The 22,996-nt window shown below is 39.2% G+C and overlaps 1 protein-coding gene across 3 annotated transcripts in view; it reads left to right on the plus strand.

The window, feature by feature from the left end:
• The first annotated feature begins 2,384 nt into the window (after positions 1-2,384).
• ppfibp2b (PPFIA binding protein 2b) overlaps positions 2,385-22,996 on the plus strand; it is a 101,032-nt gene continuing 80,420 nt past the window's right edge. For all 3 annotated transcript variants that reach the window (XM_029434449.1, XM_029434452.1, XM_029434451.1), the window contains exon 1: positions 2,385-2,539. The gene's annotated coding sequence lies outside the window, so the exon portion shown is untranslated. The remainder of the gene's footprint in view (positions 2,540-22,996) is intronic.

Genomic DNA, 22,996 nt, shown 5'->3' on the forward strand with positions numbered 1-22,996 from the left:
CTTTTCCCTTTAAACACCTTGAGTTAGTGGTATCAACTTATAATAAAACCATCAGCACCACCAGCCATAAGTCACAGTTATTCACTTTTTGATAACTACATTCAACAACGTTGACGTACAAGTAAAAATTGTTAAAAATTCTAGTTAGTTTAGTAGTTAGTTTTACTGTATAATTTGTCTGATTTGGCACACAGAAAGGGGTTGTTAATGACATTGCTTACATTAGTGTAATGTACTTACACTATCTCAACTGTAATCACATAAGTTATCCTGTATATTATTATTATTATTATTTTTTTAACTAGTTACCCTTTGGAGTGTGCAGTATTCCCATATTGGCAGCCCACACCTGAGAACTTGACTGAACACATGAAAAGCATAGCTGTATCCTGCCCTTTTGCTTCCTGCAAAGATCCTACTAATATTTGTTAAATGACATAAGCAGGAAGGCATTGAATATTCACAGAAATACAGTACTTGCCGAGCAATAGCTGGACTGACCTCATGTCTCAATGCCAGGGATGAGCCACAATTATACAGGCTATGTACAGTAGGTAAGTGGTCTCAGCAGTTGCAGTGACTTTAAACATTGGGCAATAGGTGACGCTGTCCATTCACTTTATGTTTATTTGTTGCTATTTTGGAATGAAGTCAAAGTAGTTTGATGAAGCTGCCACACCTTTCCTCCTAATTGACTTGTGTCTCTACATGACACCAAGACTGGCTAATACAACATTAAACCAAAGCTTCTGGCTTTGTAGTAGTTAAAGGTCAGCTCAGTACAAGTAATGTATCACATTATTATCAGTGGTAATAAATAGTAAAAAACTGCAAAACTGTAAAATAACTTTTCCCATTTATATGATTTTAGTACCTATTGTGTTTTATTGGTGCATTTTACTTGTCTTGTCAATTATGTGTCATTACCACTCTATTATTTATATTATTAGTATTATTATAGACAGACTGACAGACAGACAGTCAGACAGATACTATCTAGAAGGCCAATTTAGCCAATAACCTTCAGCAAGAAATGGTGATTAAAAAGTAAAGTAAAGTAAAAGCATTAGACAAACCAGCTTTCTCAAAGTGCACCTGAATCTGGACTGACACCATATTTCATATACTTCTATCTTGTGCCCTAGCCTAGAGCATGTCTTATATCACACTTATTTTGCAAGAGCAGCTTAACTTGATTTGGCTAACAACACATTTCTCTAGATTTCCCGATCCAAATAATTGAATGATTCAATAACTAAACAAGGTCAACACAAAGGAAGCTAACTGTTTTGGGTCCTCAGCCATAAATAATAGCTCACGTTTTATATTGAAAAGTAATTTGTTCAGTGTATGACATGACAGGTAAAAATAAGTTAGATTACAACACATATGACACAAAAATGACACTCCCTACCCTTAGCATGCATGAAACATGAAACATTTTATCCTGATATAGCCTATGCAAATCAGCAAATACTATGCCTATACTTCTCAAAAGACATGGAAATTAGTATTTGAGTGATGCATGCTGCAAGCATACATTATGCCACTAGATATCAGTGTTGAGCCATTTTAAAACACAGGACGTAATAGTAAAATTCATACAATTTTCATTCCCATGTTGTTTGGTTGTTGTTGGCTGCTGAGGCTTTATATTTGCTGCATTCTTGTTTGTGCTTCTTTTTAAAAAAAAAGTATTTTAACCAAAAAGACATGTTTACAAGTTGTTCCGTAAACCTGTTAAAGATACTGGAAAAAGGACTACATATTCTTAGAATTTTCCAGTAGAGACTCATAGTGTCTATTATCATTAGGGTTAAAGAAAATAATCGCAAATAAACTTTTTATTTATTTAAATGAATTATCCAGCAAATTCTTCTTAATACCTCCTTCTGCTCTTTTGCTGCCTTCAGGTTCTGTCGGAAACATTAATTTTTTATATATAGGTTGGTACAGTTAATGTTTCTAAGTAAATTCATTTGGGAAAGTGTCTTAGGCTGTCTACGTTTATGTTGCCAACATGTGATTGTTACGAATAAAAAAAGTATGTAATTTATTTTAGTGTAGCATTTAAATATGAATTGTCATTATGTGTAAATAACATTGCTGTGTATTAGACCATTAGCCTTTAAATAAACACTAAGGCTATTGCAGATAATATCATCAATATTTGTGTTTGCATTCATGTATCCTTATAAATTAACCTACTGGCATCATTCAACGATATATTGTTGCGCACCATTAGTTTAGCAAAAAGGTCTAATATGAATTTGTCAGTTACTTGAGTGAGAAAGATATTACGAGGGGCTCCTGAAGGCATCGTGCCTATCACATGGCAAGTGATCGTTGAGGAAGCTCGCGCTTCACTACAGCACATAGTAGACTACAGACGAGGGCTTTGCATGTGTGAGTGTGTTTTATGTGTGTGTGAGGGGCATGTGTATGTGTGTATGTCTGTGTGCTCATTTTATCTTCAAGTGTCTCCCGCAAACCAAATGAAAGGATTTTGTTCGATAAAGCCTCAGAAGAGTCGTATTTCGTAAGTAGCCTAATATAACTGTATGAAGCTAATTACTGTAGTAACATAGTTTGCTTGTGTAATACAAAAGTGTCATTTCGTAAAGTAAATTTCTCTGGGGATTTCTTATGAATATAATAGTGATACTGTAGAGAAGATAAGTTTACTATAAACTTAGCTACTGTAGCATTTGAGTGTAACAAACGGTAAACAAGTAAAGCTGGATTTAAAGGGATATTAGAGTTGTGAGGCTGATCTTGAACTATTGTTCGGTTTTAAAATTCAGTGATTTCATGGCTCATAAACTATTGTCACTATTGAAAAAAAAACCCTGATAATATACCTTAAATATTTATAGCCTATCTGGACTGGGACACTAACATTCTTTTCCTCCTCAGTACCTGCACTAAAATATAGGCTACTAATGCTTATACTAGAATATTCCAATTCTGCAGGGATGTGGTAGGCCTACTCAATAGTAAGTTTATGAATCCCTATAGTCACCATACCTTTTGTATTTCAATTTGCTTATGTTATCGATGTTACATTCCTGTAACAGTCAAAGACTATACAGGATAGGTGTGGCATATCTAATATGTAGGCTACTTTTATGTTATATGCTGGACTTTCTCAACATAATAGCAAATGTGTCTGGTGTACATGCAACATGCTAGAAAACATGGTATTTTTATTGTGACACTGGTGCTTCTCCGCTTGCTCAGTCATATACTGTCAGCTTCGAGCTATTAAATGATGTTAAGTTGCACTGACACGTGCTGTGTAATTGCAGATCATCAATTTCTGCCAGCGTGAGTAAAGGAGGGAGGGAGGGAGAAAAAGAGGGGATGCTGATATGCTAATGAGTGAATATCAAGGCTGATGTGTGGCTCCCCTCTGCTGAAGCATCTGCTGCATCTAACACAGAGATATTGCACACACACACACACACACACACACACACACACACACACACACACACACACACACACACACACACACACACACACAGGCGACTTGAGAGAGTTAAGGAGCCTCCTGCCACTGAATACAGCGGGCCGGTGCCTCTTTTCTATTGCAAATCTCATTTAAAAGGGAGAGAGTTGAAAGGCGTCATTGCCACTGACGACAGTGAATTGATTAAGGCTGCTTTGCTTGGCACTTGGGTAGCATTAGCACTTAGAAACAACAGAGGAATAACAAACAGGAGCTGAAGTAAAGTGGCGAAGGATAAATGCCCTTAATGTATTATGTAACAGTTATAAAACAGTTTGTTTTGACAGTGTTTTGACAGTATTAGCCTACGTTGGAGTAGGTTTTAGAGTTATGTTTATGCACATATGCATGCACGCATTGTGCGCTCACACTGGATCAGCAGATGATGGTATTCATACCTATGATCAAAGCCGCTTGTGTAATACCAAGAGGAGCGTTTTTCTCTGCAACCATATAGGTTCAGATGATTGCTCTGTCATCTTAACTACTGCTGCTAATCATATCACTACTGTACTTTACTGGAGGCTAATGTTCCCGGATGGCAACGAAAAACACAGAAAAAGAGAGAGAAGAAGAAGAAGAGATTTAGGCAGATTTAGGGATAGGAATGACTATAAGAGAGAGATGAGGAGGAAAAGGGTATAGACCAGAAAGACAAAATCAGGCTGTTAATCTAAAAGGAATAAACCTCTGCTTGCAGGGGGAGTGAGAGAAAAGATAGTGGCAGTGAAAAAAAAATGTGTTAAAGGTTTAACATATTATAAAGGAAAGTACTGTGAAAATTCTCCATAATATTTACAAATGTGCAGTTATAAAGTATTGCTTGGCGCGTCATAGAACTTCACAACAACTTTAATCCCCTTTTTGAGTGCAGTTATTGTGCAGTCTGTACTGTCTCTATGTAGATTTTGGCACACTCTTTAAAGACACGCGCCGATGATAGAGGTTTGAGATGACTCATTTGAAGATATTTCACTTTGTTCTGGTGTTTAGGAAACCAAACCTAAATTTGTTTATAGGGGAATTATTATCTTGGCAATAAGGGAACGGTGTTTGATTTATAGAGTGCACATGGTTTATTAATAACCTTATATTGTAAGACCCAAGGGCATAGGTTTGGTTTCAGAAGACACATGAAGTCAGAGGTTCTTCAATGATTATTAAATCTTTTTAAAATTAATATAATATACTGTAATTGAAAACAACTTTACATATGTCAATGCTTTTTCCTGTATTTATGTTTTATGCTTTCGTACAAGAAGTTATAACCTGGCAGCTTGGCCATAAACAACAGCTTTGTGAAACTGATACAGTTTTGTTATATTTGCTCAAACTAGTACTATATGCTGACATTAGTGGCAAAACAACCAATCAGAGCCAAGGAGTCTCTAGGCTTGAGCATTTTCAACATAGCAAGACCCTGAACATGTAATGTAGTCACACATTTCTTTTATGTCATATAACTTCTGTGTTTGTAGTGTGTTATATTAATCCAGTATCAGGCCTAAAATGTGTTGAGTGTGAACACATGTATTCCTCCTGTTCACTTCATCAGCAACATGAAGTAATGTTGTGCTGTTGTAGTTGAACTGTGCAGTGTTCTGCACTTTGATGAGTGCAAGTTGAATACAGGCAAATGACTGAGGAATGGATGAAACACAGGTGGAAATGTCCAGCTGTTTTTGTCAAATATAAATCATTATTTGCAGTAGTCTTATTGATTTTCACTTTTATGTACAACATAACTGAACTGACCTACAGCCACAGTATTTTTTTATTGCCTGATTGTCATGTACTTAAACATCTTTTCAAAATGGACTCTAGTGGACCTCCATTGAGACATCAACATTGATTGATTGCTTGATCTGTGGCAGAGCTATAAAACCTTGAAAACAAATCAAAAAGTGATGATGACACAGAAATAGTGAAGGGTTAGCAGGCGAGGAGAGGACGTGCCAAAATTGCATTGATGGAAAGAAGGAAATTAGCTGTGTTGTTATCAAAAGAGTGGAGGATTAATGCTTGTATTATATGATTTTGTTTCCATCAGCTCTTATTCTGATCTCTGAAAAAACAGGAAGTAATTGTGAGACTGTTAGATGATGTAGCCCTTTCAGCAATAATAGAAAATTAAGGGCTTTAAATGGTTGGGACCAGTACTGGTAAACAAATATTTATGTATTGAAGCTAGTGATATCCAATGATTTTGTACCAGTATTCAAGATGCAGTAGTACATTCTCACATGATATTCCATAATTTAAGAATGTCATTATTTGTTATTCTCTTCCTCCTATCTTTCATGAGGTCGTTTTGAACCATTCTTAGTCTGGCCCCTCGCCTGAGACCGATTTGCCTTGGGAGACCCTACCAGTAGCACCAGGCTCCAGACAACACAGCCCTCAGGTTCTTAGGGACACACAAACCTCTCCACTACGGTTAAGTGGATTGCAAGTGAGCAGATAAAATATGTGAATCAAGAGGAAAGAATGAGATGTATCAATTCACTTAAGCAGTTTACCTGAAGCCTGTGGATCTGAAGAGAAGTTAACTCACATTCTCCTCCTTTAAATCAAAATGGAAACAGAAATGTAATATTGATTTCTTTTTATATTAGTCTTCCCATAATAAATAGAGTAAGAAGCAAAGTGACATTTCACCTTAGTTACTCGTGCATGTTTTATCTGTGGGATCATTTGTGTTTACTACAGCAGTATGAACACAAAATAAACAGATTTCGCTGCAATAGTTGCCATAAATGGATCAAAAGGATGCCGAAATAACTACATCATGATGCCGAATTGTAAGAAAGTCTGAATTCATGCTTTGTCAGGTGTGTCCATAAGACGCCAAGGAAACAACTTTAAAATGCTTGTTTTCTGAATGGAGTTCAGATCGCTTCAATATTAGTCCTGATGCAGATTATTGTGTATGTATCCTGCATTAGCACAGCAACAGTTCCTCTTGACTGTGAGCAGCAAGACAACATTAATGAAGTATTTTCTTTTAAATATGAGATTTGGATTGGTGTGATTAACACACACTGCATATGCTTCTTGTTGACATTTAGCTTAGACCTGTTAAAATTGCACACACATGTACACAGCCTATGCTTATGTGACTGTAACATAATTCTGTAATGTGAACTGTCTTCTTTTCTAGATTGCTTGTATGCAGGTTGTAACTCTGTGTAACTGGAGTCTCCCGTAGCAAAGGTGCCGGCCTCTGAAGTGTAGTACTTCATTATTTTGTCCTGCTCTACATGCTTGGCTGTTATTATAGAAATGTTTACCACCCTGCAAGCTTGTGTTTAGTATTTCCTTCAGTTGATTGAAAAATGTTCTTTTAAGACAGAATTTGAATGGAGGCTAATGAGGATGCCAGTAGAGCAAAGCCTCGTGCACAGATTGTGTAGGCTGTTAACTTGTTGAACTAAAAGCACCAGAACCAGTAAAAAACAAAACAATCAACTAAAATATCTATTTAATATATTCTACTGTATGGTCAGCATTTCTACAGAGAAAACATATATATACATACATACATATATATATATATATATATATATATATATATATATATATATATACATATACATATATATATATATATATATATATATATATATATATATATATATATATATATATATATATATATTGGACTGGTTACTCCGCTGGAGCTGCACCAGACTGTGCTGTGTATGAACATTTAACATCATATTACAAAATCAAACATCTAACTCAGTGGTCTTCACTATTTTTTAGATGAGCGCCACATTGATAGGACAAAGTCAATAGGAGAGGCACTTTTACCGCAAAGTATGAAAAGCTACATCCATTCATAAAAAGCATGTCTACCCACCCAGAACATACAATATGCAATGCAGCCAACCAATACATAGTACATAGTACATATTAAGCACAAAAGGTTCGACTCGTGAAGGACAAATAAAAATTCCTCTTTTCACTTTTCTTGAAATTTCCTATGCTTGTACCTTTCTTTTTTTAACGGGAGCACCTGTTGTCTGTCCACAAACCCCATCTCCAGCATCTTTCTCTCGATTTGCGGTGGTTGGATGCTCCAAAGCCAAATCTTCTTTTTCCTCGTTTGTCACGTATTGTTTCTGTCCACCTGGTGTGCAGAAATCGATCCATTTTACGTCTGTAGAAAGACGTGCTAACTAGCATGAAATGGTGAAACAAGTCGACCGTAGCCAAGCTAATGCTAGTATGAAGTGCCAAGTTGGTCGTAGTATCCTCAAATTGAAATGCTCCAATTTAGCGATATAAATGATCTTAGATGATATGATAACATATTTTTTAATGACCGTGAGTTTATTTATTTATTTTTATAACAAGCTACCTCCGGAGTTGCTAAAGTAACCAGGGGGGCTGCGAAGAAATCCATCCGACTGGAGGTGCCGGCATAGAGATCGTAAACAAAGACAGGGGAAACACGATGGTCTGCGTGCTAAGCTTAGGCTAAATCCACACCATCCAGTGCTCCTGAGCATTTTCCTCACCAATGTATGGTCTCTGGAGAACAAGCTGGATGAACTAAAGATCTGGACCCTTACACAAAGAAGGCTTATGGACCGTAGTCTCATGTTTTTCACAGAAACATGGCTCAGCAGCGTTCTTATCGGTGTGGTGGACTCACAGGGATGCACTGTTTTCAGGGCAGACAGAGCAGCTACAGGTAAAAGCAAAAAGGTGGAGTAGTGTACATTTATGTAAACAATGTAAACAATTCATGGTGCACAGACTCTGTCATTGTTCATACCCACTGCTCTGTTGGTCTGGAGTACCTGATTATTAAGTGCAGGCCCTTCTACCTACCATGTAAGTTTACTTGTATTGTTGCTGCTGCTAATGCTAAAGTGGCCATGAAAGAACTGTGTGCTGCCATTAACAAACTGCAAACCATGCACCGGGATGGGACCTTTATTGTCGCTGGGGACTTTAATCACTGCACTTTACGATCTGGATTACCAAAGTTCCACCAGAATGTCTCCTGCAACATAAGGGGACAAAGAACTTTGGATCATGTTTACACCAGTGTGGCTGGATCTTACAAAGCCACACCCCTCCCCCACCTCGGACAGTCAGACCAACTCTCTTTGTTCCTGCTCCCCAAATACAACCCGGTGAAACGTGTGAAACCCGCAACGAGGATCGTCAAGATCTGGTCTGAGGGGGCTGACTCCACTCCACTTCACTTCTGAGGGCCATCCAATCCCTGTACGCCCAAAGCGAGAGTTGTGTCTGGATACTCGGCAGTAAGTCGGACTCGTTCCCAGTGAATGTTGGCCTCCGCCAGGGCTGCGCTTTATCACCAATCCTGTTTGTGATTTTCATGGACAGGATATCAAGGCGTAGTCGTGGAGGAGAGGGGTTGCAGTTTGGTGGCCTGAGGATCTCATCGCTGCTCTTTGCAAATGATGTGGTCCTTATGGCATCATCGGTCTGTGACTTTCAACGGTCACTGGATCGGTTCGCAGCCGAGTGTGAAGCGGTTGGGATGAGGATCAGCACCTCAAAATCTGAGGCCATGGCTCTCAGCAGGAAACCGGTGGATTGCCTACTCCAGGTAGGGAATGAGCCCTTACCCCAAGTGAAGGAGTTCAAGTACCTTGGGGTCTTGTTCGCGAGTGAGGGGACGATGGAGCGAGAGATTGGCCGGAGAATCGGAGCAGCGGGGGCGGTACTGCAGTCGCTTTACCGCACCGTTGTGATGAAAAGAGAGCTGAGCCAGAAGGCAAAGCTCTCTATCTACCGGTCGATCTTCATTCCTACGGTCATGAAGGCTGGGTCATGACCGAAAGAACGAGCTCACGCGTACAAGTGGCTGAAATGGGTTTTCTCAGACGGGTGGCTGGTGTCTCCCTTAGAGATAGGGTGAGAAGTTTAGCCATCCGTGACAGACTCTGAGTAGAGCCGCTTCTCCTTTGCGTTGAAAGGAGCCAGTTGAGGTGGTTCGGGCATCTAGTAAGGATGCCACCTGGGGTGGAGAGATTATATCTCCTCACTGGCCTGGGAACGCCTCAGGATCCCCCAGTCGGAGCTGGAGGATGTGGCCGGGAGAAGGGAAGATTGGGGTTTCTTACTGGAGCTGCCCCGTGACCCGACCCCGGATAAGCGGTAGACGATGGATGGCATGATCTTTTAATCCAGCAGGTATAATACTGCACATTAAAAGTATTAAAATTATGTTTAAAACAATAAATGCGGTGGGACCAGGTGTACTATCCGCTCCAAGGCACAGCCATTTAAAACATCATTAACCTTTTATACAAACAGCTTCCTCTCTGCACCGATTGTTGGAGAGTACATATTTATAGAAACCGCTGTAAAAAGGTCAAACCGTGCTTTAACTAAAAGCAGCCTCCCCTTGATAAAATGCTCGACCTCCAGTGAGACTGGAGTAAAAGACTTGCAGAAGAGGAAGCCCACTCCTCCTCCACCAGTGTTGTGGCTTAAAATGACTTCCCCTTCCCACTCTCTCCTCCAGTCTCTCATTAAAACTATCGCCGTGCGTTTCTTAAAAGTACATCAACATGTTTCATTTTAGCAGTTTCATATATTTGACCTCTTTTTTTTAAGACTGGCAAAAAGCAAAAAATAAATGAATAAATTGAAACACTTATCATCAATGTTTATTTCTTTTTTTAACTTTTAACACAAGTTTCTTTAATCTATAATACTCTTGGTCAGTGAGGCCGGACTCCTCTCTTTGACTCATATGGAGTCTGGCTGAGGTATTAAAAACCAATATGCCAAATATGGAAAGTAGTCCTCCACTTTTACACCATGTTGGTTTTTAGTTTGTTGGAGGAAAACTTTTAAACTTTCAGCCATATCATTTTTTTCCATTTGACAGAAATTATGCTTTGATCAAAAAAGAGAAAGTATGGATGAATCCAGGATAATGTCAAAAAGGCTTCCTGGTGTCCGGCAGGACCAGGGCAGCAGGGGGGGTAGCAGGGGTAGCAGGGGTAGCAGGCGCAGCCACGATTCCTGATCCTGACGTAAACTTTATCAGTGGCAACCTGCCACATGAGAGACACAGAAACTCCGGGGATTATGCCCCGGATGATGAGTTAGTAACATACATTTACATAAATGCATACAAATAGAGAGGGAAGGGAGGAAGAGAAGGAGGAGAGCACGGAGGTGTCCCCTGGCAGTCTAAGCCTATAGCAGCATAACTAGGGGCTGATCCAAGGCAAGCCTGAGCCAGCCCTAACTATAAGCTTTATCAAAAAGGAAAATCTTTAGCCTGCTCTTAAATGTGGAGAGGGTGTCTGCCTCCCTAACACAAACTGGAAGCTGGTTCCACTGGAGAGGAGCTTGATAGCTGAAGGCTCTGGCTCCCATTGTGCTCTTAGAGACTCTAGGAACTACAAGTAACCCTGCATTCTGGGAGCGCAATGCTCTAGTTGGTTTATAAGGTACTATGAGATCTTTAAGATATGCTGGAGCCTGACCATTAATTGCTTTGTAAATCAGGAGAAGGATTTTAAATTCTATTCTGTATTTTACCGGGAGCCAGTGCAGAGCAGCTAATACAGGAGTAATATGATCCTGTTTCCTAGTTCTTGTCAATACACGTACCGCTGCATTTTAGATTAACTGAAGAGTCTTAAGGGGCATTTTGGGACAACCTGATAACAATGAGTTTCAGTAATCCAGCCTTGAAGTAATCATCCACTTTAACATGGAAGTGGAGGTTGAGCTCCACATCCTGGTTATTAAGAATCATATACAGCTGTCTACGGTGAGACACTACATGTTTCACTAACTGAGACTTAAATCCAGACAGAATCTTTTTCACCGGGGAAACAACTTTCCCGTGTCTGGATAGCTCTCTGCTGAGAAACTCATCGGTTATGGACGGAGGGACATTTGAAATAAGAACTTTGGTTGCGGGTTGAGTGAGTGGCACTACCTGAACGAATATCTCGTTCACCACGATACCTGTCTCAATGACGCGGAGCACCTTGAAAATGACAACAGCGCAGTTCATCCGTACCATTGACTTTATACTGCTGTGTCCGATCTTTTCTCCCACAGCTAAACCTATCTCCTCTACGCTACACAGGAAGCCGGCTGAAAATGTAATGCCATTCTTCCTCGTGAGCTTGGCGAATTCCCCATTTACCATGACATCAAACCGCCTCACCAGAGCCCAGAATATTACAAAAGACCCCACTCACCCCCACCACGGCCTGTTCTCCCTGCTGCCCTCTGGCAAGAGGTTCCGCAACATAAAGAGCAGAACAACCAGATTCTGCAACAGTTTCTTTCCCCAATCCATCAGACTGTTGAACCAGAAATAACTTTTCTCCTGAGCAATGTGATGTGAACTCCACTCTAAGACTCTTAAATGTATATATTTTATACAGTGTATATCTGTTATTTATATATAGTACATTTATATTTTAAATACACATTTTATTTTATATTTCTGCATCAGCACTACGACACTTTTAAGTATTTATGACCAGAACAGAGAGACAGATTTTCAGGCTGACCTAAAGGACAGAACAGGGAACATCCTCATCTTAAAGGGCCTACGAAATGATAAACATGAATTTCTACTGATGATAGTAAATGCTATTTGTGGTGTAAAATGATGTGTTATTAATGACACAATGATCGCAGTATTTCATAAATCACGATTTAGTATGTCGACCACCAATGTTTACATTGTCGCTACCGGAAACACCCGACAACGTGTTCTGACGTCACAAGTAGAACACAGTCCACCAGTTGAATACACAGACAGCATTGCAGACGTGGCGAGGTCGGACTCTGGCTCAGATATTTCGACAGAATCGAGTGACAGTGAGTCGTCAATAGACTTGTTGCACCTTCAAGAAGAGGAGTTTATTGAAGAGGATGCCGGTGTCGTGGATTTAGATCATGCGGGCGAGTTTAACATGGTGGAAACAGAGCAGCTCGAGACACAGTATTCAAGATGGAGACACAGACGGGAGCGAACATGCGGATGGTGACGGTGATCCTGGATTTGGCGGAGATCCTCTGCGGCAACAGAACACAGACAGGTATATACATTTAACTATAGTTCATAGAACTTCTCAATATATAGTAAATACATCATAATAAAACGTAACATTATCCTCGATCGTAAATAGATCACAAGCTATCCTATATAGATGGAATTTGAGTTTCGGGCTTCCGGTGGAATCGTAATGCATGCTGGTGTGGCAAGCCTAGAAAAGTGAGCACCAACTCTACAAGGGCCGCCATATTGGATTTCTTCTCTACGTGTTTACATTGTATTTAGCTTATTCTTCAAGCGTGTTTACATTGTATTTGGCTAGTTTTTAGTGTGTAATCATCGCTCTTCTAGTTATGGGATTTGGACACCAAAATTGTGTGGTGAAAGGATGTTCAAACAGTGGGAAAAAGCTAAATAAATGGGCAGAAGTTTTTTGCAATCGTGAGCTTCACGATTGCAAAAATTGCGACTGCAAGCCCCCGTTCGAACTATTTCCATTTCCAACAGCACTAAAGAACAATGATAGAAGGCTAGCATGGACCAAAGCTGTAAAGAGACAGGATTACAATGGGAAGTCTTGGGGGCCCAAGAAATCTTTGCGGATTTGCAGTGAGCATTTCATGCAAGGAAAACCAACAAATGAATTCCCTGATCCTGAACTCGATTTGGGGTATGTAGTCTATCTACTTGATTTATATATTGACAAATGTACTTTCTATATATTGAGTTTTATAATAATTAACAAACACAAGTTAGGTATATATTTATAATAGCTTACCCTGCAACACAACTGCAATAAGCACTTATGATATCACCAGTTTTCTTGACTGCGCAGATCCATGCCGAATGTGGCGTATGGGAAATTTTCATTGAGTACATTTTGCTTTCAAAAAGCAATACTCAGAATCTGCGAGAGGATTGAAAGATATTTGTTTCAACCAGCCAGAGTCAAACAGTCTAAATGCTTTGCCTTCTTTGTATTCGTTCAAAGTTCGTTTATGAAACTCGACATCGTTCCCTGGGTGGTCAGACATTAAAAATAATGTTATATCGCTGAGGTATATCGGCAGCCAAGAAGTCATGCTGTTGTATTCATTGACCCAGCCATCCTGCAATGTCAAGGGATCGGGCACTGAAACGCCACTCGGCATAACCAAAAGCTTAATCTTTTCTTTTTCTGTGCCCATCTCTGATGCAGCAAACACCCTGGCAATAAGCTCGAGTTTTGTTCCTGAAACCTTTAAATTCCGCTTGCGGCAAAATACTTTCAAAGCTTCGACTTTCCACATCTGAACCTCATCATAGGAAAGGAGTTCAGAACTCATTGTAGAGTAGTAGGTTTATTTACAACATGCTTGAAGAATAAGCTAAATACAATGTAAACGCGTAGAGAAGAAATCCAATATGGCGGCCCTTGTAGAGTTGGTGCTCACTTTTCTAGGCTTGCCACACCAGCATGCATTGCGATTGCACCGGAAGCCCGAAACTCCGATTCCGTCTATCGAGTCGATAGCTTGGTTTCCTCGAATTGTTATGAAACCCGACTAGTTGTCCGCAAATTGCTCGATCGCTAAATATTCAATTATTTCTCTACTTAGACACATCAACGTCTGTAAAGCTTGATAACTTGATTATAAGTTTCTGCGGTTGAGATTCTATCGTTGTGTCTGATGTCAAACCTCATATAATACGAGCTGTATATAAAGCATTTTCTATTAGCTAACAAACAGACCGGAGGACAGCGCTGTTTTATAAAGTATAGTTTAGTTTGCCTACTGACCGTCTTACGGCTGCCTATAGTAGCCGGAAAACTTACCACATTTTCATGGAAGTTACGATGTCGTAACTTTATGAGAATTACGTGAAACGGGTAAAAAGTTGCTACTAGATAGATCCGACCTCCGTCGTGAAACACAGGCATATAAATAGTATTACATTAAGATGACGTTAATATTGGCCTTTTTTCTGGATATATTGTGTACATGTCCTTACCACTCTTCTTTTGTACAATTAGGTATACATGTGAAAACTGTACAATTATGGAAGCAATTGAAGAGCTGCTGGCCAGTAAAGGATGTCATGGAGGAATTCAATGAATATGAGGGACATGGTGCAAACATAACCTGCATAACAGATCACCCAGGATTCAAGTCAAAGTGTCTGGATGTTTGGGTGTTGCAGACAGCCTACCAAAGGTATTCGAAGAGAGACAGACAGCAAGCAGGTGATCAGCCACGTAATGAGGAAGTTACTTGTGTGCACAAATGTGTAGAGCTCAGAAACTTTGATGTATTTTTGGGAAGTCGAATGGTCACTCTGGCACAGTCACAGAATAAATAGATAAATAAGCAAATAAGGTTAAAGCATTGACATGTATTATCTTGCATTTTACAGAATGTATCGCTATGTGGCATACTGCCAGCTGGTGAGATTCTGCTGGGGAATACTTGGTAAGAACCACAGACTGCCATCATGTGCCATTCAAAATTCAAATCTTTTTCTTTCTGACATGTCTGAAATGTACAAAACACAACTTTACTAATAAATCTTTCAAACCAGCTTGAAATTGTATTGCACGTCTGCGTAAAGAAAATATCTAATAACATTCATAATAAAAGATGTGGTTGAATTGATTGAGAGAGCAATGATATCAAATTAAATTAAATATATGAATTATGTACATATGCATGTGGTTATTGTATTTTTAACACGTCATGTACAGGTCTACTGGTACTACAACTGTAATGTACAGATGACGTACACACACAGCTTCCTCCCCAGCCTGGATGTCCAATAGATTGTGACTGATCATACAGGTATCCTCAGTTCTGTCAGTGGCTTCATTCAACAATGTTTCAATACCTATATAATAATAGGGTGATGGTTAAAAGTTAAATAGGGTGATCGTTGAAAGTTAAATAGACTCACGCTTTTACTCAAACTACAGAATAAAATGGGGAAGCCTGTTATAAACATTGAATCTATACTTAATTAAGCTAATGAAGTGTAATTAGCTAAAGTTATTAATACTACAAACAATAAAACACAGATATTGGCTAGGGCCTGGTGTAAACTCGTTACATACAGTAGGCCTAGACCGATTATGGCTTTATGCTTGTAACAATAAATAAATTAAACAAGTAGCACGGCTTACCTTCGCTCTCTCCCTTTTGGCGAATGCATTTCATTGTCTCTTTGGTGGAGGACTCTGCATCGGCGGAGGTGTTTGAATCGGCGTGCTGGCTTGTGCTGGCTGGGGTCTCGGCAGTATTGTAGGCACAGCATCTGCGTTCAGTTTTAAATTCTTTTTGCATCTCATTTCCTTGGCGAGCATAGTTTGTTCGAAACACGATCTCTCAAAGTGCTGCCCACAAATCATCGGTTTCATCGCCGCACTTGTCTTGTCCATAAACGCGACATTTTATCATCTTATGGCCACAGAAAGGTAGATTTGGAGACGGCCCCACATCCCCATACAACACATCGCTTCACAATTATCCTTGTCGATCGATTGTTTATTTATTATTAAATAATATAATATAATTATTATTTCTCATAATAATTGACAGCAGTCTTTGCTGGACGCTTCAACGCAGACAAACACTGGCGGTGGCTGTATTCTACTTGCGGTGGCTGTATTCTACTTGTGACGTCATCGGCCGAACATTGCCGAAGTGGATGTTCTCGGCGCAGCGATCGATTGTTGTTAGCGGAAGTCATTTTTATGCTGTTATGATCGTGATTTATTACGAATACATCAATATTAAAAATATATATATGGCACATTTCACAATAGATATGCAACCTCTACCAAGCCCGATAACACTGACAAAATATCATTTTGTAGGCCCTTTAAATGTCAGTGGTCCCGTTGCATTGATGTTTGATGTATTGAAGAATCTGGTGTTTCTTGTTGGCTTGGCAACACACACCCACACACACAGTTTACCGTTTCTCCTCATTTGGCCTGTTTGGATTAGTGTCACCAGCTAGAGGCCAGACCTAAGCCCCCAAGGCCCGCCTGTCACACAGGGTAAAAACAACTGTGTGTGTGTGTGTCTCTGTCTCTCTGTCTGTCTGTCTGTCTGTCTGTCTCTCTGTGCTAATGCTTTACCATTCTTCTCAACCGTACAGGTTCACATGCATTCTGGCATTTCCTGTTCTCACAGGCCGTTACAATAATTAATCCTTGTGAAGGTTTTGGTGTTGCTGGAATTTCAAATGTCAAGGTTTCCCTCTTTGCAACACAATGACAGCTTTCTGTAGATATTTAACAAGTAAGTTAATTCAATATTCAACATGTTGAAAGCCCTGACTCCCTGCTTGTGTGTTATTGATTTATTCTGACACGTCATGGGCTGAGTTAAAGGAGTTGGTCACTGAAAGTAGTATATTGCTATTGCGTAATGCTCTTACGTAACTCTAAATACTTTGAGGAGATTTCATCATTTGCATATGTAATGTATGCATATCCAAATTCTGGAATACTCCCAACATTCTGTTCCTATTAGGAGAGTTAGAAAACAAACAGCAAATGGAAAAAAAGATTCTCAAAGATCTCAACTGTTACTGGTTTCACTGCCTCAATTTCCCTTTATGTTATAATCAGTAATGCAGTGATGGATGGAACACCTTTATATTTGCAAGAATAAAATGTAAGAAAAGGAATATTCAACATGCAAATGTCATGTAGTATCTTAGTAACTATCAAACTGAATTAGTATTTCATTTTTCTTTCATTAATTTAAAAGAGAAGGTTCAGAGTAAAAAAGTAAAGCTAAAGAATATATTTTTATGGTCCTTTGAATATTAAAGTATTTAGCATCAGTAGGACAATGCACTTAGAGCTATACACTGTTACGACTCGGACACAGGGAAGGATGACTCAATTGCACGACTCCAGATACAAGGGTAAAGTGTAGAATAAACCAAAACTTTATTTCCAAAAAACAACAACTCAAAACGCTCACAAGGAGGATATACAAATTTATCTGAAAAGCACACTTCATGGAACACTGGTAGTTGCACATGATCTCACAAGGATATGACCAGACGAACTGGCACAAGACAAGGGGAGACAGGGCAATTTATACAAGAGGTGAGTAGGAACAGGTGGAAACAATCAGGGGGCAGGGGCAGACGCTGACGAAAACCACACAAAGACAGGAAGTAAACACAAGACTGACACAAGGGAGGTGAACTCTACAAAATAAAACAGGAACACAAATCCAGAGTCATGACATACACATTTTAAACTGGGATTTTATGTTTAAAATGTGCCACATTCTCAATGAAACAATGAAAAGAAAGGCAGAAAGGTGGTAAATCCCGGTCACCTGATGAGAATAGTGTTTGATTAGGCATTACACAAGGACTTGAAGAATCAATATTAATACTTCATACTGCTACATGCTAATTTTACATAGCAAAATAGAATGGAGATTTATATTTAATATGAATGATAATAATGAAGGGGAAAAGAGTTTCTGCCTAAAATCCTCATGAATATTTATGGCAATGAGTGCCGAAGGGGATTAATTGTTAGTTGATCAACAGAAAATCAATAGGCAACAATTGTGTTAATGAATTAAGCGTTCAAGTCATTTACAAAACAAACATGTCAACATTCTCTGTCTCTAGCTTCTCAAATGTGAGGATTTGCTGATTTTCTCTGTTTCATATCATTTTAAATTGAATATCTCGGTTTTGGACTGTTGCTCAGACAAAACAAGCAATTTGAAGCAGTCACCTTGGGCTCTGGAGACCTGTGAAACCTTTTTTGGGGTAATTTGTTATGTGTTGCAGTGTGTTGAGCTCTTGGGGTCACCATACATGTAGTTCTGCCTCTGAGAAACGTTTATAGATCAAAAATTGCAATCTGTACTGAATAAATTGTCACAACATTAACTTTAAAATAAATTCTTTGGAACTTCTCCACTGACTGAGTAAATGGTGAGCTGACATTGGGGAAAATGTCATGGAAATTAGTTTTAGTATCACTGATATAAAGCCCAGTTGGGTGTGCCTGTGTGTCTCCATCCTCTTCTGAGGAGCATCAAGTCAGCTTAATGATTAGTAATTGTCTATGCTTATGATAATAGTCCAGCGGCTAAGTGTCATACATCAGTCTGCTCAGTGTCAGTTCATACAAGCTGTGCCGTTTGGCCTGTTTGAAATCTCTTCACCAGTGTCTCTTTATAGTTGATTTCTTCTTCACTCTGGCTGGTCTTGCTTATCGTTCTGATTCCATCCCTGTGTATCTGTTTCTTTCTTACTGTATATTTAGTTGCTTTTGCATGTTTTTTTATTATTTTAGTTTTGGTAATCATTACATCGCAGACCCAAAGTTGCTTGAGAATATAAGTGAGTTTGATGCTATTTGATATACTAATGGGTTACTTGGATGTCAGAAGGATCACTGCAAATATGCACACATAGGTCTTTTACAGGTTTAATCTATTAATTTTAGCAGTTGGTGCCCTCGGGCAAGTTGTTACACTGATGATTACTAAAGTCAAGCTGCTCCGCAAGTGACATTACAAGAATGTAGTAATACTGGATAACTACAGGTGTGAGCGTGCAGTGTAACAATGAAGGCCCTGCACACTCTCCTTCAGGCTGCTGCTACCAGTATATCCACCCTTTCTCCTACAGCCTTACGTTCTCAAACAACAAAACTGCATTCTCAATTACATTTCAAGGGGAACTTATTTTATCCCGGATAAATTATGGTGGCACGTTGTTAATGTTGTAACTTATAATGAAACAAAAACAAAAAAGCAACAAAACTTCTTAGTTTGGTTTGGCTCAAAATAAGTATGTTTGTCACATCATTTAAGTTACAGACATAAATTCCAAAAAGTCAACGTTGACTTTTGATTTCACACAGGATAAAGGTTTGGTGTTTGACACACCCATCCATCCACCCGGTCCTCCTCCTTCCTGCACTGACTGATTAGAAACGTATCTATGATACGTCAATAACAAACTTAATCCTGGACAAGATATTCCCTCTAAACGTAATTGACAATGCAGTTTAGTTGTACAGGAAAGTCATTTTTCAGGGGACCACTTAAAATGTGTGCTGACAACTCTTGTGTTATTCATAAAAGTGATCATTTGTTTCATAAGTCGGAAATTCCTTCACTGTTATTGATAATTTTGTGAAATTACTAACCGGTCTTCTGACAAGTTACCTTAAATTAGAAATTAAATACCAAGGAATCATTATATAGTCCAGTAAGGTTTGCAGTGTTGACACTTTGAGGACTAAATCAACATCAGCAAAAGTCTTGCCTAAAGGTTCTAAGGACACAATCATATCAAAAAATATTTTTTTGCTGCAATGTATGGTTTGAGGGTCATTAGAAACGTGTGAAAGCGAGTACACAACAGTGCTGTGAAGTGATATGGATACTCAGACTTGTTTCTCTACCCTTCCTGTGATGCTAGTTCAGTCATGGAAAGACAAACTCACCGTGTGCTCAGCGCTCAGCATTCTTGTCTGTGCTGTTGTGTTTACTTGTGTTTGAGGGTACGCCCACCTCAGCTCAGTTTACTCAACTTTTTATTTCTAGATTTTTCCAATTTGACATCCTCTTTATGACTTATATTTATTGTACACATTATATAAATAAAATCAAGCTGATGACAATTGTGGGGTCTTTTAAAGCACAAAGATTTAAAGTAATGTTTGAATATTAGCGTTGTTGTTTGTTAAGGCCCTGTCACACATATCCGTATGGCGGAAACTTCTACGAAAAATAGCTCACAATTTGTCAGAGTCCAAATACGTCCAACTTTTCATCGGATTGGAAAAGTGACGTATACAGATATGCATGTCTAACCTATTGATAGCGTATCACTTACTTATACAAAACGTATCAGACGAATACCCAACGAATAAATAACGTATACAAAAATATGGCGTATACAAAATATCGGCAATAAGCTGGTGTACGTTGATATAAGTTAAGGCATAAGTAGTATTCCGTGTTACGCTGGGGTACGTTGTTGAACGCTGAGTCTGTGAAAATGTTTTGAGTGTGTTCAAAATTTTCGGATGTACTCAACATGTGCTTCATAAGTTACACAGCCGTTATACATAAGTTACGTTACGTTAGACATACGTGAATACTGAATACGTACGTGAATGTAGGCTACGTCGGCTGACAGTGAACCCTACAGCCAATTTATTGATAACGAGTGGAAAACCTATTCGTAACCTATGTTAAACTTATGCCTGACGGAGGAGTAACTTATTAAATGTGTTTCTACAGTACAGCTAGCGTTCAGCTAGCGTTTTGGGAGCTTACTGGGGTTTGAATATAGTATATAGCAGGGGTCACTAACAGGCGGTCCGAGTCCGGACCCAGACGCCGACCTGTCCGGACCCGGACCTATAATCAATAAATTATTAAGAGGTTTTCAATTTTGACGGGGCACTTCTATTTTAACGGCGCAGCTTCACTCCGCTGTGTTTCGCGAAGGGCGGGGCTTTGCACCCGAGACGCACACACCTACAGTAACAAACAGAGCGGAGGAAAGGACCTCATCCAGAGGACATTTTCTCTAACTGGACCTCTTTACATTTTAGTTGAATACCCCTGGTATATAGGGTCCCTGTGAGTAGCTCATCCTCACTTCTTCACAGCACGTCTTGATGAATACATCAGCCCATCATCAGAGAGTATGGAGGATGCAGAGAGGCTGCGGCAAGAGTACATTCTGTTCTCCAGCATCAGCATGACGTGAACCAAATGGCACTTTTCCAGCTCCGTTGGCCAGACGCTCTGATACGTTTTGTATAAGTAAGTGATACGCTACCAATAGGTTAGACATATGTATAATAATTCATTATGTATTCGTTATGTATACGTCAGCTACAACACCGCTGTGGAAAAGTTGGTCGTATTTGGACTCTGACAAATTTTGAGCTACTTTTCATATACACCAGCATATGCTTCTGCCATACGGAACCGTGTGACAGGGCCGTATGTCTGGCGTATTCGGCGTATTGTCTGCGTCCTTCAAACAATCACAACTTACCCTTAATTTATATCAACGTATTGCCGGTATTTTGTATGCGCCGGCATACGTTTCTGTCATACGGAATATGTGTGACGGGTCCTTTACTCTCACAAGGATCATTGGCATTTGTTGTTTTGTATTATGGTTCATTACCCTCACTCTGAGGGCAAAATAGATTACAGTGGAAATGAGAGCAGAAGTCAACTGGGCTGCCAAAGTATAACACAGAACACATTCAAGGAGAAAATAATCAGATATTATTCATAGAGAGAGAAAAACATGGAGGCATATTTGAATGACATGCACTTTAGCAGGACTGGGACAATAAAGCAGAGCAGGTCAGCACAGTGCAGATGAGTGCAGCGCTGGGAGTCACATGAGACTATATATTCTTGCACCCCAACAGCCATGTATCAGCCACGGTTCACAAATCACTCTGATAATCTATCCAGTAAGCCCACAGATTTACTCTAAGATTTTATAACTCTTCTCCCTCTTCTGTGTCTGTGTATTGGTCTGGTAGCCTGGGGAGAAAGTATCCGACTTAATCGTACAAAAAAAAAAAAAAAGTACGATGAAGCTGTGGTATATAATATGCCATATAGATGCAATTTGTTCATTAGGCCTAAAGAGATATTAAAGTGTGCTCTGATCTGCCTTTCTTCTGCTTTTAGTATACAGCAAATTGCTTATTAAGTTCCAAAAAAGTAAAAGTAAATTATTTCGAACTTTCTTTTAGTGAACATTGAACTGAACACAAAACAGATATACCATGAGTGTGCACATGTGCTGCACGGTCGACCTTAGTGAAATTCGAAACGTTGTCTTCCTGTACCTACTATATACAGTAAAGCTGTATGCAGAATCACATGTCATGTGGGCAACAGGTTAATTCTTAATTTTCATGCTACCACAGTTGGCCACCTCATCTGTTAACACATTAGTGCTGTCACACTGATAATACATTATATGTGGGCTAGTTTTTTACTTACATGTAACTGGAACTAAATGAAGTATTTTAGCTGGATTACATCAATGATAAGCTGTTGCAAAGGAACTGATGCCTCAGAACCTTCTACAACAACTTGGACAACACTGTACACCTCAATAATTACTAAACAGTGTTTCAGCCTGTTTATGAATAATATCAAAATAACATCTGAAATTTACAATTACATTTACAATGGATCTAATGATTTCATGTAATGTAAAAAAAATGGTCGCTTGTTGTGATGAACCTACAACAAATGATCAACCAATGTTGCAGTTCCCCTCTACTCCACTGAGCCTTGTATTGTCTTTCAACACATTATTTTGGTTTTATGGCATGCATATTTACACAGATTCTCACCCCTCTACACCTTGTTTCCATATACAGCAGGTAGATACACCCACTATATGCTACATGCCCAGCACTAAATAGCAGACAG

Source organism: Cottoperca gobio, chromosome 6, assembly GCF_900634415.1.
Source record: "Cottoperca gobio chromosome 6, fCotGob3.1, whole genome shotgun sequence".
NCBI lineage: Eukaryota > Metazoa > Chordata > Actinopteri > Perciformes > Bovichtidae > Cottoperca > Cottoperca gobio.